Genomic DNA, 12855 nt, shown 5'->3' with positions numbered 1-12855 from the left:
TCTCGGCTGGCCTGGGAACGCCTTGGGATTCCCCCGGAGGAGCTGGCCCAAGTGGCTGGGAAGAGGGAAGTCTGGGTCTCCCTGCTTAGGCTGCTGCCCCCGCAACCCGACCCTGGATAAGCGGAAGAAGATAGATGGATGGATGGAAGTCCAAAACAGTCGGGTCGTTGTGTAAAATGTAGATAAAACCAAAATTAACTGATTTGCAAAATCTTAAACCCATGTTTTGTTCACAATGTCACATATTGAATGTTTAAACTAAGAAATGTCATCGTTTTTAGGGGAAATAAAGCTGGTGGGGGGTCCGGACTGCAGGCAGGTCAGTTCAGCACCTGGACTCTCCTGTATGAAGCCCCGCTGCTGGAATGATGCTGAAAAAAGCGTCACCTGGATGGAAGCACATGTTCTAAAACCTGGAGATGATGGAGCCTTTCTAGATGCGTCAGCTGCCCATATCAGAGTCACTAATGCACCCCCATACCATCAGAGAGGCAGGCTGGATGGGTTGGACCCGTCTGACCTCAGAACAGTTCTCCTCTTTGGTCCAGAGGAGACACATCTGTCTTCTTCTTTGCCTGATAGAGCTTTAAGCAGCATCTGTGGACTGCACAGTGAACTGTGTTTACAGACGATGATCTGTGGAAGTGTTCCTGAGCAGAACAGAACCACCCTTGACCTTTGACCTTAGAGGTTTCTCCAGATTCTTCAGATCTGTTGATGATTTTATGAACTGTAGATGATGAGATCATTGTTCCACTATTATTAGTCAGTTTCTCTCAGCCTGGTGAACCTCTGCCCATTACTTCTGACAGATTCAGCCTCTAAATGCTCTTTTTATCCCCACTCCTCTTCCTGACCTGCTGCCAATTAACCTAATTAGTTCCAAAATGCTCCCTCAGCTGTTTCTTACTCAATTTTTTTTTTTCTTTTTTTTTTATGCGGACCTGACCGTCCTCCTCGTGTTTCTGTGCAGCGAGAGAAGCTGATCCACGAGCTAGAGGAAGAGCGACGCCTGCGGCTGGAGAGCGAGAAGCGTCTCCGGGAGGTGACGGAGGAGTCGGAGCACGGCCGGGCGCAGATGGTGTCGATGCAGCAGCAGTTCTCCAGGTAAAAACGCCCACATTTGGTTTGATATAACAACCTAAACTGATTGGTAGTTATCTGAAGCTGCAGCTGATAAGGTCACTGAACGGACATCCTAATAATAACCAAATAAAACCTCTGGCCTCAGATGCTTCTCTCCTTTTTTGNGGGGGGGGGGGGGTTTACGAGAAGCGCAAATCGCTGCATTCAGTTTTTATTTATCTTTTACACAACCTCCTTTTTGGAATTAGGGTTGTACGGCAGAGCGGCTGCAGAGGATGCCGCTGCCATGCATTTATGCATTAGCGTCTGCGCTCCTGCTGGGTTAAGAGCCCTGATGTGCACGCGATCCCCGTGGCTCACGCAAGCCTCCCAGTCGGAGGCTGCGACCGCTCTGGGTCTGGTCCAGTAATCTCCATCCCTAATCCTCCCGGAGTTGGGTTACGTAACCCCCTGCACCATTCCAGGCTCCCAGTCCGGCGTCCAGGGCTGGACAAAGCGTTCAGCGGGGCGTTTGATACGTTATATCGTCCAACGCAGCTCGACGGGAAGGCCGAGGTGAAAATTAAAGGCCTTCCTTTCCTCTCAGCTACTACATCCAATCTTAGCCTAATGTCTGTAAAACTGACCGACTTCTATGGTGATAAAAAAAAAAAAAAACCTTCCAGAATCCTGAGCAAAACTCAGCTCCAGGCCTTGGTGTGGACACTTTCATGTGCTCTGGGCAGCCGAGGGGCGGAGCCTGCACATCTGTGACCATTCAATTGGCCCCCCGGCACATTAGGGAGGTCCAATTAATCACCAAAGAGCGCCACGGTCGGTGCCGAGCAGCGCCTCGACCCCGAGCGCACAGCTGGTTTCTGACCTCCTGCCTCCTGCAACGGACCCCGTCTGCAGCGGCAAAACAGAAGCCACATGTCAGCGCCACACACACACACACACATACATAGAGGCAGTCAACTGGGCTCAATAAACCTTACCTCACCACAGCAGAGCATCAATTATTGACGAGGTGAAATGTGATGAGGTTCTGCTGCGAGCAGACAAAGAAAACATGCCCTCTCAGGCTGCCATGAAGCAAAAATAATGGTTCTCCTAATGAACAGAAACAACCTTTTTCCAATGAAACGGGTTTTTGGAACACTTGGAGGAACACATCTTGCATTCGAACGACAGAAAGTGTTTTCTAGCAACTCGTGGACACGTGCGTTTAATCCAGTTCAAGCTAATCGACGTTAGCCAACATATAAATGGCTCTAACTCAGAGATTGAGCTAAAATCCACAAATTTTTGAGGTTTGACCAAAACTGCTGCAGCTCTGTCATTCATATTGGAATATTAGGTGCTTTTTTTTTACATATGTGCACTAGAATGCCGTTACACAAGCTGTCAGAGTCGTGATTAGTAAGATTTATCCGACACGTCGAGAACTCGAAGCTCCCCGATGAGACCCCATCGAGTTCCTCTCATCAGCGGTTCGTCGACATTAAAGCTTCTGTTGTGGTTTCCTCACAAGACGGAGAGACGGAATCTGACAGACTGATGGATTCGATCACGAGTTTGTGTGAGGAACGATTCATCCTGCGATTCGGGACAAAAAAAAACAACTGGAGGGCGGTGGTTAAAAGGCATGGTTTGGTGGGTGAAGAACCGAACGCCTGCTCCGCAGCTGCGAACTCGTGAAGCAGTGAAAAACGGTCCCACATGAGGAATCCTCCGAGACTCCTCGGAATGCCGAGCGCGGATTACCCCCGTCTGCCTCTCTAAATGTTTTCTCATCCTCCGAGCGGGGCATGACCTCGATTGTTTCCACGCCACAGACGCATTCCTGTCCGGGCGAAACCATAAAGCATCGGAAGGGGGTACGAGCAGACGTGCTTTAAAAATGGCCGCCACTCCCGTCGGGTTTAACTCAGAGGGACGGCTCGAGGAAACATCAACTTTCTTCTCTAAAACCCAATCGTCATTTTTGGACTTCCGTAATAATCTAAGCCGACAGCTGCGTCTTTCACTCCCTTGACAGGCAGACAGAGACAGACTAAAAAGTAAGCCTCAGACAGTGTGTGGAAAAAAAATGTCTTTGTGACAAACTTCCTGAACCGCTGAGCAGCAGAAGATGCATAGAAATTACGTTAAAAGGACCGTTCACTTCTATTTTTGAAGAATGGAAGTCAATGAGAGATTGGGTGTGCACAGTCTGCACTCTGGGTGCATTTAAGAGAAAACCTTAAGAGCGACAGAAGTGAGAACCTCACCAGGTGAAAGAAGACAAAAAAGCCTACATTTTGATCTATAAACTGTTTATAAAGCGTAAAGTTTGTGGGAAAAAAAAGTTTGTTTTGGAAAGTTTAGACTGAATCCAACTCCAAAATGAACGTTCAATAAGTAAAATTATAAAACTTAAACTGCAGTTGTGTAAAAACCCTAAAAGATGCCCGCTTAGTCACATGAAGTCCAACTTTCTGTGAGCCGTTTAAACTTTTAATGATGTTTCATTAGAGTTTTCCGCAGGGTTTGTTTGTTTTTCTTTGCAAATTTTATCCCACAGCCACCAAAATCTAAAGCAAACTATTCCCAGTTTTAATTTTATTTATGATGGGTCTTTTTTTTTTTTCGAAAGTGGAGGGAGGATAAGCAAATCAAAACTGCCAAATCGTAATAAAGGTGATTCAGCGCTTACGCAGCGGCGCCCTTATTGACTCAGAGCTCCAAACCTGCCCCGATCCCGGATCCTGAACGCAGATAAGACGAGGAAAGATACGTTGATGAGGACGGGAAACTGCCACCCCCCAGGAGAGGCACAAACACAAACAAGCTGGTTCCCGGCGGGCCCTCCGAGCCGCGCGCCGACATTCCAACAGGTCGGGCTCGTGGTGCGTTCACTGACACGTCGCTGAGCTCCACCGAAGGGGGGGGCCTTTTCACGCCGGACTACAATCGCCGCCCCCACGTTTGGAGAGGCGCGGTGGGGAAGGCGCGAACGGCAACGCCTCGTCTTGCGCGGAGGCAGATCGCCGCAGAGGCGCGGCCGAAGCGAAGCGTGACGCCGAGTCGCGCCTGAAGGCAACAACGTTTGAAGCCGAGCCAAAACGCCACGCTTTAAGCAGAGCAAACATTACACGTAATGTCTCTTTTCTTAGGGCCTCACGGTTTGGACAAGAAGTGACAAAAACGTGAAAAGAGTTTCTCATGACTGAGGCAACACAGGAAGAGAAACATCTCAAACCGTTTTCTAGTATTTCTGCAAACTTTGTGCTTTTTCAGCCGCTCATAAGCAAAACATTCATATCATTAAAGGAGACGGGTGCTAAAACTTTTTTAACTTTATGCACATTAAGACCTCTTTTCTTCTCATTTAGCTCCAGTTCTGCTAACTTGATCTAAGCTTTGTTCCTATTCTGCTACTTTGAACTTCTAGTCTTAAGCTACTTTTAGCCATAGCTTTTAGCTAGGGTTTTGCCATTTTTAGCTTTTCGTGAACTTCAGTTAGCTTTTTCCAACTTTTAGCTAACGTTCTGCTTCTTTTAAGCTTTAACAACTCGTTTTTAAGCTTCTTCAGCTACTTTCAGCAGCCTCTAGATGCACAGACTTTTCGAAATCTGTTTTTAGGAAGCGGCCACTCGTTCGTGAGCGAGCGGCCATTTCCGATCCATATTTTGACACGAAACCCGTCCATCAATTCCGACTAAACCAACCCGTCTTTCAGGTCTCGCGTCTGCTCGGTAATGAGCTCTTTTTTCTCTCTCGAAAATAACCAGCAGCCAGTCTGATCAGAAGAGGAGAATCAGACGGATGACGCCATAACAACTCGTGGGAAACGCTTATTAGCGCGTCTCATGACAGACGTGGAGTCAGGGATGTCTCGCAAGCCGACGCCCAGTTATTGTTTGCCGGCTTCAAAGCTGCTCCGTTGTTTGGACTCGTGTTCTAGATTCCTTTTTTTTTAACCAGCTGGATCTTACGCCAATAAAGCTCGTCTCTGTGAAACGAAACAAGCTTGTTTGTCACCTTCCAGGCGTGCAGTGCAGAGGAAAGCCCCAGGATCCTCTCTGCTCCAGTTGTTTTGGTTGACCTGCTCTGAGGTAGGCGGTACCGCGCTGCCGGACAGTTCTGCTGACTCATGCGGGGCTGCACAAACGCTGCAGAACCTTCCAACAGCGGCAGACAAAGGTAGAGTCAGCAGAGGCGCCTGGGAAACTGCTGGAAAAGCCATCAATAGATTTCTGTTGTTGCAGTTCTGCAGCAAACAGCTTCATCTTAGTGGCTTTGTTGTGTGTTAGTAAAACATCTCACCAACCACTGAACGGCTTGAAATGAAACTTTCTGAAAAGTGATCAGTCAAAGCTACAGATACTGATGGTAGTCGCTGAGAGTCGTCCTCAACAGGCACTCTGAGCATTCTCATGACTTTTAAAACTTGAAATAACAAGTATTAAATAAAACTAAAAAGGTCCAAATTTCAGTTGCCGTGGCGCCCAGGCTCTACGGCACCCTGGCTGTCACCAAATCTGAAATCTGAAAAAAAGACCTTTAAACAAAACAAATCGAACTCTAGTTCGTTTTGCCTTGAAAGTCCGGTTCGTTTGGGGAGGTGTGAACGCCCAATCCAACTCTGATGTGGACCAAAAAAGCGAACGCTTGTCCGCATAAAAACCTCAGTCTTGGTTTCGGTTGAAGTGAACTCCAGCGCGGTTCGAATGCATATGTGAATGCAATCAGACTGGAGACCGCTCCATAAGCAGGAAGTGGACTACAACACATGGCCTTCTGGGTAAATACGACCAAAACAAACATGTTTCTATCACTAGCAGGAGAAACGGCTCGTGGTCGGATGTGCAGACAAAACAGAAATCTTAAAACTACGAAAATTTGACACTGCTCATTCTTCCAGAAGAAGGAAGTCGCGCTCGGTGTCTTCTTCAGAGGTTTTTGGTGTCGTTTCCTTCAGTAGTTCCTTGTGCGGCGCCACCACAGGNGGGGGGGGGGGTTTGTCTCGATTGACTTGGTGCAGCGTGATGGCGAACCACGCCAGCTGAAAATGGAACAAATGCTGCAATCGAACAATCGAGTCCACCGGACTATCAGATGTGAATGCAGCCTTAAAGCCTTCTCCAGCAGCCCTGTTTCCATTTCCTCTCCCGCTGCGCCAACACCTCCAGCCTCTGGTGGCAGCCCTGCGCCTTTCTCCAGCTCTTACCCCGTGATTTACAGCGAGGAGGTGAGGCTCAAACTACAACCTCTTTTTTTTTTCTCCCCCCACGCTGAAAGTCTCACCGAGGCAGGAGAGGAACTCTAAAACAAGAGGCAACGCTGAGAAAAAGTGACGGCTTTGATCTGTGGGGGGAAAAGAAACTTGTGAAAGTGTGTCAGCTGGAAGTCTGCGCGTCGTAAACAAGGGCAAAACCATATTATCTTGTAAACCGTCAGCATGCGAGTCCATGACCTAAAAAAACAAATCCAATTTGGGGATTATTTTTTTTTCTCTACCCCCCCCTTCCAAGAGTCGAGACACCATGGGAGGCGTCGACAAAAAGCTTTTATAAAAAGAAAACAAAAAGTTTGTCGGCGAGCCAAGACTCTCAAACCCTTCTATTGTCAAACGAGGCTCTTTTACGGCAGTTCTGACGGGAAAACAGGCAGTTTGGATGCAAAGAAGAGCCAGCGAGCCTTTAAAACCCTCAGCCACTGGAAAAACAGAGTCCTCCCTCCGTCCACTTCAGACGTTTTACCCTTCAGGACGTCAAAAAAATGACAACAGATTCCAGCGTATCAGCGTTTTATTCAACAAAAAGTCAAAAATAGATAGATGGATGCAGCCGTCAAACAGCTCATGATTGACTCAATGACTGTGAGGTGCCCAGATCATGACCCCTCCACCACCGTGCTCGACAGTTGGTGTAAGGTATTTGTGCTGATGTGCTATCTGCTTTTCCCTAAACTATGGAACTGTGCATTATGGGTAAATGTCTCTACTTTTTGGCTTTGTTCTTGAAGTCTTCAGGGTGATTCAGATGCAACTTTAATAACCCGAGTCGTGCCACGACCTTTAACCTTTAACCTGCTACCTGAGGCCTGTAGAGTCTGAGACGGAGCGTTTGTTTATTTTTTTTTATTATTTCTCAGAGCATTGCACAGTCTGACCTTTGGGTGGATTTGTTGGGACGTCCACCTTCCTGGGAAGATCGGGGACGTTTTCCACGTAAAATGCTGGGCACCAAACAGTTTGGAAGTGACTTTTGACCTTTCCCAGACCGACAGGCAGAAACGGCTGCTTCTCGGAGATCGTTGCTGACGTCTTTCCGCCTCGGCGTTGTGTTAACACACGCACCTGTACGCTCCAGAGCAGAAAACCATCAAACACTTCCGTTTTTCGCTTCGTTTCTGTTTAATAAACGACGAGACCGAATCCGTTCCGTGTTTATTTTATGTATATTTGAGGTTAGATTTGAATCATTTTAGGACCGGCTAAAGACTAGATCCTTCTCCCCATCTGCCATGATTGTTTATTTGCTCCAAGAAGGTTTATCGGTTTAGAAACCACAAAAAAAAAATGTTCCAGCTCTACCGACATGACTTCGCAGTCAACAAGGGTGCCTGGGTAAAGCTTTGTCTCCAGGCAAAACAGCCACTGCAGCGAGCAAATAAAAGCCTTTTATTGGTAATAAATTATGTTAGACTATTAAACTTTATGTTCTTCTTCAGTTACAATACTCTAAATTAAGCTAACGGGAAGCACGGAGGCATGTGACGGTTGACTAACTTTCAGCAGAATAAAAAGCACGGCGTCTTATCTGCGCCACGAGTTTTCTGTCTTGCAGAATCTTTACCCTCAGATGCCATAAAAAACAACCTCAGCCTCAGAGAGATCTGCAGAATTCGGTCTTGTTTTCGGAGTTCCCACATGCAGTCCGTCAGGGAAGATAAATGCGGAGCAGGATGGGGGGGAGGAATGCATTCAAAGCAACCCTAATTGAGCTGGATGGCCCGCAGTCACAGAGGCAAAGTGTCTCAACAAGCTGGCGAGATCCTGAGATGCGCTTCACATCATTAAACTGGCTTACAGCTCCGCAGCGCCGATGAAGACAGCAGAGACAGTGGGAATTATATGGGAAAGTTGTCTGGAAGCAGCTCCCCCCCCCTCCTCCTCCCTTCACTCCTCTAAAATCAAAGTCCTCTGGCTGTCAATGAAGGGGAAATGCTCCCATGCTGAGGCTCGCCGGGCCAGCCATTGAACAAGGGAACATTCCTGAGTAATTCTGTTTGACCTGGACCCAACATGCTGGCTGAGGGTCACCAAATGCAGGGAGGAGGAGGGATGTGGAGGAGTGAGAGGCGAAATGACAGACGAGAGTTAAAGGGGCGGAAGAAACGCACGATGTTCTGGGGTGGTCCTGAGCTGGGGTTTCCTCGTTACGTCAACTCGCGCTGCGGCCATAAACGAGCCGACCACAAAAGGCTTTCAGCCACCGATGAACTTTATTGGAATATTTTAACTTCCACCCAGCGGCGTTACCATTTTCAGGGATTTTTTTTTTGTCTGTTTCGTGACTGAACCTGGTTTGGTTGGAGTCGATTTTAGCTCCAAAACATCGAGTTCGAAAAACCGTTTCGCGGTTTGGGCTAAAATTAGGAGGTTTCTCTTCATCTCGTTACAGGGATAGTTCACGTCTTTTAAAGTAGAGTTCTGTGAAAATCTTACAAACCCTGAAGTTAAGTGCCTTAATTTCAGAGCCTGTTCAGAGCATCTGTGAGAAAAGAGGAAACAGAGTCAGGGCAAGTGTTTGGAACCCATCTTGAACGCTTCCTTGTTTACTTTCTGATTCTAAAAGCACTGGAGATGTAGTTTTTTTGTCAGGAGATTGTTCAAACGTGTCGTTACGTCAGGAAGGATCATCAGATGTGTGACAAAAACAACTGTAATTAAACATTAAAGGCAATGTAAAGGTTATAATAAAGGGTTTGCAAGAACTGTTATGAGACTTTTGAGGTTGGAGTTGTTTTAAGATGGTTGGAGGGTAAAATACACTTCAAGATTAATTTTTGACATAAAGGATTCTAAATTGATTGATTTTGTTGACTTATCTGCACTGCCACTTTAAGAGAGTCGTCAGAATTGTTGCATCGCGGCACCGTTTCCCGTGTTGCAGTAAAGTTGTGCCTTTTTTACTTTATTTTTCTTTGTTGAACCGTTTAGAGTTAATGTCTAACATGACGAGCTTTAGTAATTCCTTCAAAATGTCGGATTTGTGCATAAGTTTTCAGCAATAAACACAATGCTAATCACGTTAACATAGAAAAGCTAAGTAAGCATCTATGCTAATTGTTGGCCAGCAGCCTGAGAATAATGTTTTTTTAAGTTTCAAGATAATCAAAATGCACAGATAAGGGTTTTATAATCGTCCTCTGGACTGAGGCGCCTGAAGTTTCCCACCGTTAGCAGAAATCCACTTTCGTCTCGGCCTCACTCGGGCTAACTGTTAGCTCGTAAATCTGGTCAGAATTAAACCATTTCTCCAAACTGCAGCGGTTTAAAAAGCTATCTGCTACAGAGCTACACTATCTGTTTAAAGAGCAGTAAAATGTACCACATGTAAGACCACACAAAAGTCATTTCTGTCACTAAACAGCAAACGTGTATCTGTGTCTGGGTTTTTCCCCTAAACTCTGTTCATCTAAAAAGGTCACTCATTTGGTGATCCTCGGCTCCAATCTTCCAACAAACGTCTGTTTTCCTACCAGAGGAACAAGGCAGCGGGGAGAAATAATAACGTGCATAAATGATTGCACTGCAGCACCGTCGGGATGGAAAGAATTACAGTTTTTAATTCTATAAAAATCAAATCCTCCGCTTGGCAATCCTCTAATCCGGTAATCCCCAGGTAGGTTTCAGCGAGCAGCAGGCTCAAACTGCCCCACGCTCTGACACATCTGCCCTGGTGACCGGATGATATGGCTGCCCTGCTCCAAATAAAGACGTCAGACTGCCTGAACCCTAACCGGACCAAACCGTTAGCCTAAATTTGCTTGGGTTCATACAACAAATGCCCTAGTTGGACAGGCTTCGCCGGCATGAGTCACCAAATCTCAGCAGTTCATTACAATGCACGGGTAAATTCCAGATTACTTGGGATGTAAAGCCGGAATCTGGACCAAGTTGCTTTATGGAAGAAAAGGCCAAACGTGTGTTAAAAGTCACCAAAATAAAATCCCTCTCTTCAGACATCAGGACTTATTCAGAAACTAAAAATCTCCCATTCAAATGAGCAAATCAGACGATTTACAAATCTTTTTTTTTGTTTAAACTGTCGCCATCAGATAATTCACCAAACTTTCCCGTTTTATCTTCATCACAAACAATCAGGAAATTTGAATATTTCATTAGAGGAAACAAGCAAGCATTGGGCGGATGGTAAACTGGTTAAAGGCCCTTTCCAGCAGTCAGCTGATGTCAGAAAACACAGAAATGTCTACAAATCAGTCAGCTTTATAGACACTCAGCTGAAGTTTGGTGTGGTAGTAGCTGAGACTCGAGCATGACTCCTCACAATCCCACACCTCACTTTATTTTGAAGGTTTGACCAAAACGGCAATAATTGTGCCATGTCTCAACATATGAGCTCTGTTTAAAACGCTGAAGAAATGCTCGTCAACCGCCACCTTTCACGTCAAATAACTTATTATTGGTTCTTTGTCATCCTTTGATTGTATCTTGGCAATAAAACTGCTTTAGTTTAAGAAAAATGCCACAGATTGAAGGGGAACATGCTCCTTTGGTTGGTTACATGAGTGAGCAATTTGTGGATGAATGGATGATTCCATTTGTTGGACTCTACATGGATATAAAACAACACGGCAGTTACTATTTTTTGCTCCTGTGACGGCCGGCACCAGCTCCAAGGGCAAAACAAAAACCTCAGCTCCCATTTAAAAGAGACAGCATGGCATTTGTGTCTGGCATGCTGACAGCACCGTCCTGGGACTCCTGATACCTCCCGTACTCTCCCATGCCCTCCGCCACTACGCTCCCTTGCAGTTCTGTTTTTAGAGATAACAAAGTCGGCCAAAAATATCGAGCCGGTGTCCAGAACCCTGCACCGCCGTTCGCTCCGAGCATCACTCTTGACGGCCGCGGCGCTTCACGCCACGTTCAGAGAGGAAGAAAGTTCTCACACGCAGGCCATAATTCAACTTTCCCCACCATTTAACCGGATCCACACCCAGCTCAGCAGCTGTCATTTCAGGGTGGAATTAGTGGGACGGATTGAAAAAAAAAAGAAAAAAAGAACTTAAACTGCCTCATAGAGAGTCCAAAGAAAACAAAAGGAGCAGAAGGAAGGGAAACATGCATTCCTGCAGAGAGAAATCCACTGCATCACTTTTCTCCGATAATCAACCAGAAACTAAAGTAGTTTATATTATGCAGTTGCCACTAGCAACAGGACAAGTGAACCCCTTTTGGGTAATTGAGATCATCTGCAGCTCAAGTGGACACTAAATGAATGAAAATCATTGGACCTTTCAGCTAAACCTCTCTGTATTCTGAAGCATCAATTAACACGACAGGGAAATCTGAAGAGAGAGGGAGAGAAAACACCGTTTCCTTGTACGCCAACGACGGTCCAATTCTTACCCTGATGGAGATGCAGCATCCTGGTGCGTTCAGAGGACACGCATGGTAATCCGCCGGTATGCCCCCCCCTTCCTTCCCACTGCTCTGCAGCTGCTACCCGGCCGATCCCGCAGACGAGAAAGTTTACATCCACAACGCTCCCTGCCTCGTCTCGCCGTGTCTCTCCTCTTCAAGAGCTCGCTTCCTGGCTCTCCTCTGCTCTCCCCGTCTCTCCCAATCTGACGACGAGCACCGACTCTCCTCTCCTCTCCTCTCGTGCAACAAACACACTCCCCCCCCCCTCGCTTCGCCGTCCCCTCACCCGCCCATCCAGCCCTCCTCTGAACGCCTCTCTCTCTCTCTCTCTCTGTCTCTACCTCGACGTCCCTCCTCCCTGAGCTTACAGGACGTCTAACATGTGTTCGGGGACGGGGGCTGCCGTTCGGCTGTCCCCCCTCTGAAGGTGGCTCTGTCCTCAGGGGACGAGAAGCGTGGACGGGGTGTGTGGGGGGGTTTGCACGGAGGGGGAGGAGTTTTTTAAGGGGTGACAGCAGCGTTAAAAGGTGGGGAGGTGGGGGTGTTCGATGCGAAGAGGCAAATATTCCACTAACCGGGCAAAAAGACAGACAGGGACAACTGGAGACAGCAGAAACCATGTACCCTTAAAAAACAGATTTGTTAGGAGGTCTACTCCAACAAGATTTAACTTCACATATCACCTCATGGTAGCAAAACCTCTCTGGGTCCATTTCTAATAATCCTGTCTGCTGCTTTTTTATATTTTGGACCAGTCAGAGCCTCGAATCAGTCAACAGAAACCAAAACTAACCCCAGAGTTCCAGCTGAAGGGTTAAAGCTGGGCTCCTGGTAGACCGGCTTCAGGGAGGTGGGATTGTGACAACGAGCTCCGAGGTTTCGTTTTGTTCTGCTGGTTTTGTTGGCTCTCTTGTGCCACTTCTGTGTTTTGTTTGTCTGCATTCTGGCCAGCTTTGTTCCAGTTTTATTGTTGGTCTTCGCTGCGCAGTTCGGATGTTATTTCCTTCCCAGTTTTGTTAGTTTGAAGCACTGAAAACGAGAAACCAGGTCCCTTCGTGGTCAATCTTACGCTGCCTGGGATTATGTGTGCGATTATAAAACTCCCATTAAAAAAGGCACAGCCGAAG

At 46.8% G+C, this 12855-nt stretch overlaps 1 protein-coding gene across 9 annotated transcripts in view; it reads right to left on the bottom strand.

Moving 5' to 3' along the window:
- Nucleotides 1–12855, bottom strand: part of LOC108242201 (nck-associated protein 5) — a 147056-nt gene that overhangs the window by 70443 nt on the left and 63758 nt on the right. Inside the window, exon 1 of one of the 9 annotated variants that reach the window (XM_017426908.3) lies at nucleotides 11714–11947. The exons of the other annotated variants lie outside the window; for them this stretch is intronic. The gene's annotated coding sequence lies outside the window, so the exon portion shown is untranslated. Of the gene's footprint in view, nucleotides 1–11713; nucleotides 11948–12855 lie in introns of those variants that run through there. 9 annotated transcript variants of the gene reach the window in all.

Source organism: Kryptolebias marmoratus, linkage group LG23, assembly GCF_001649575.2.
Source record: "Kryptolebias marmoratus isolate JLee-2015 linkage group LG23, ASM164957v2, whole genome shotgun sequence".
Taxonomy (NCBI): domain Eukaryota; kingdom Metazoa; phylum Chordata; class Actinopteri; order Cyprinodontiformes; family Rivulidae; genus Kryptolebias; species Kryptolebias marmoratus.
This window is presented reverse-complemented; position numbering and strand designations above follow the sequence as displayed.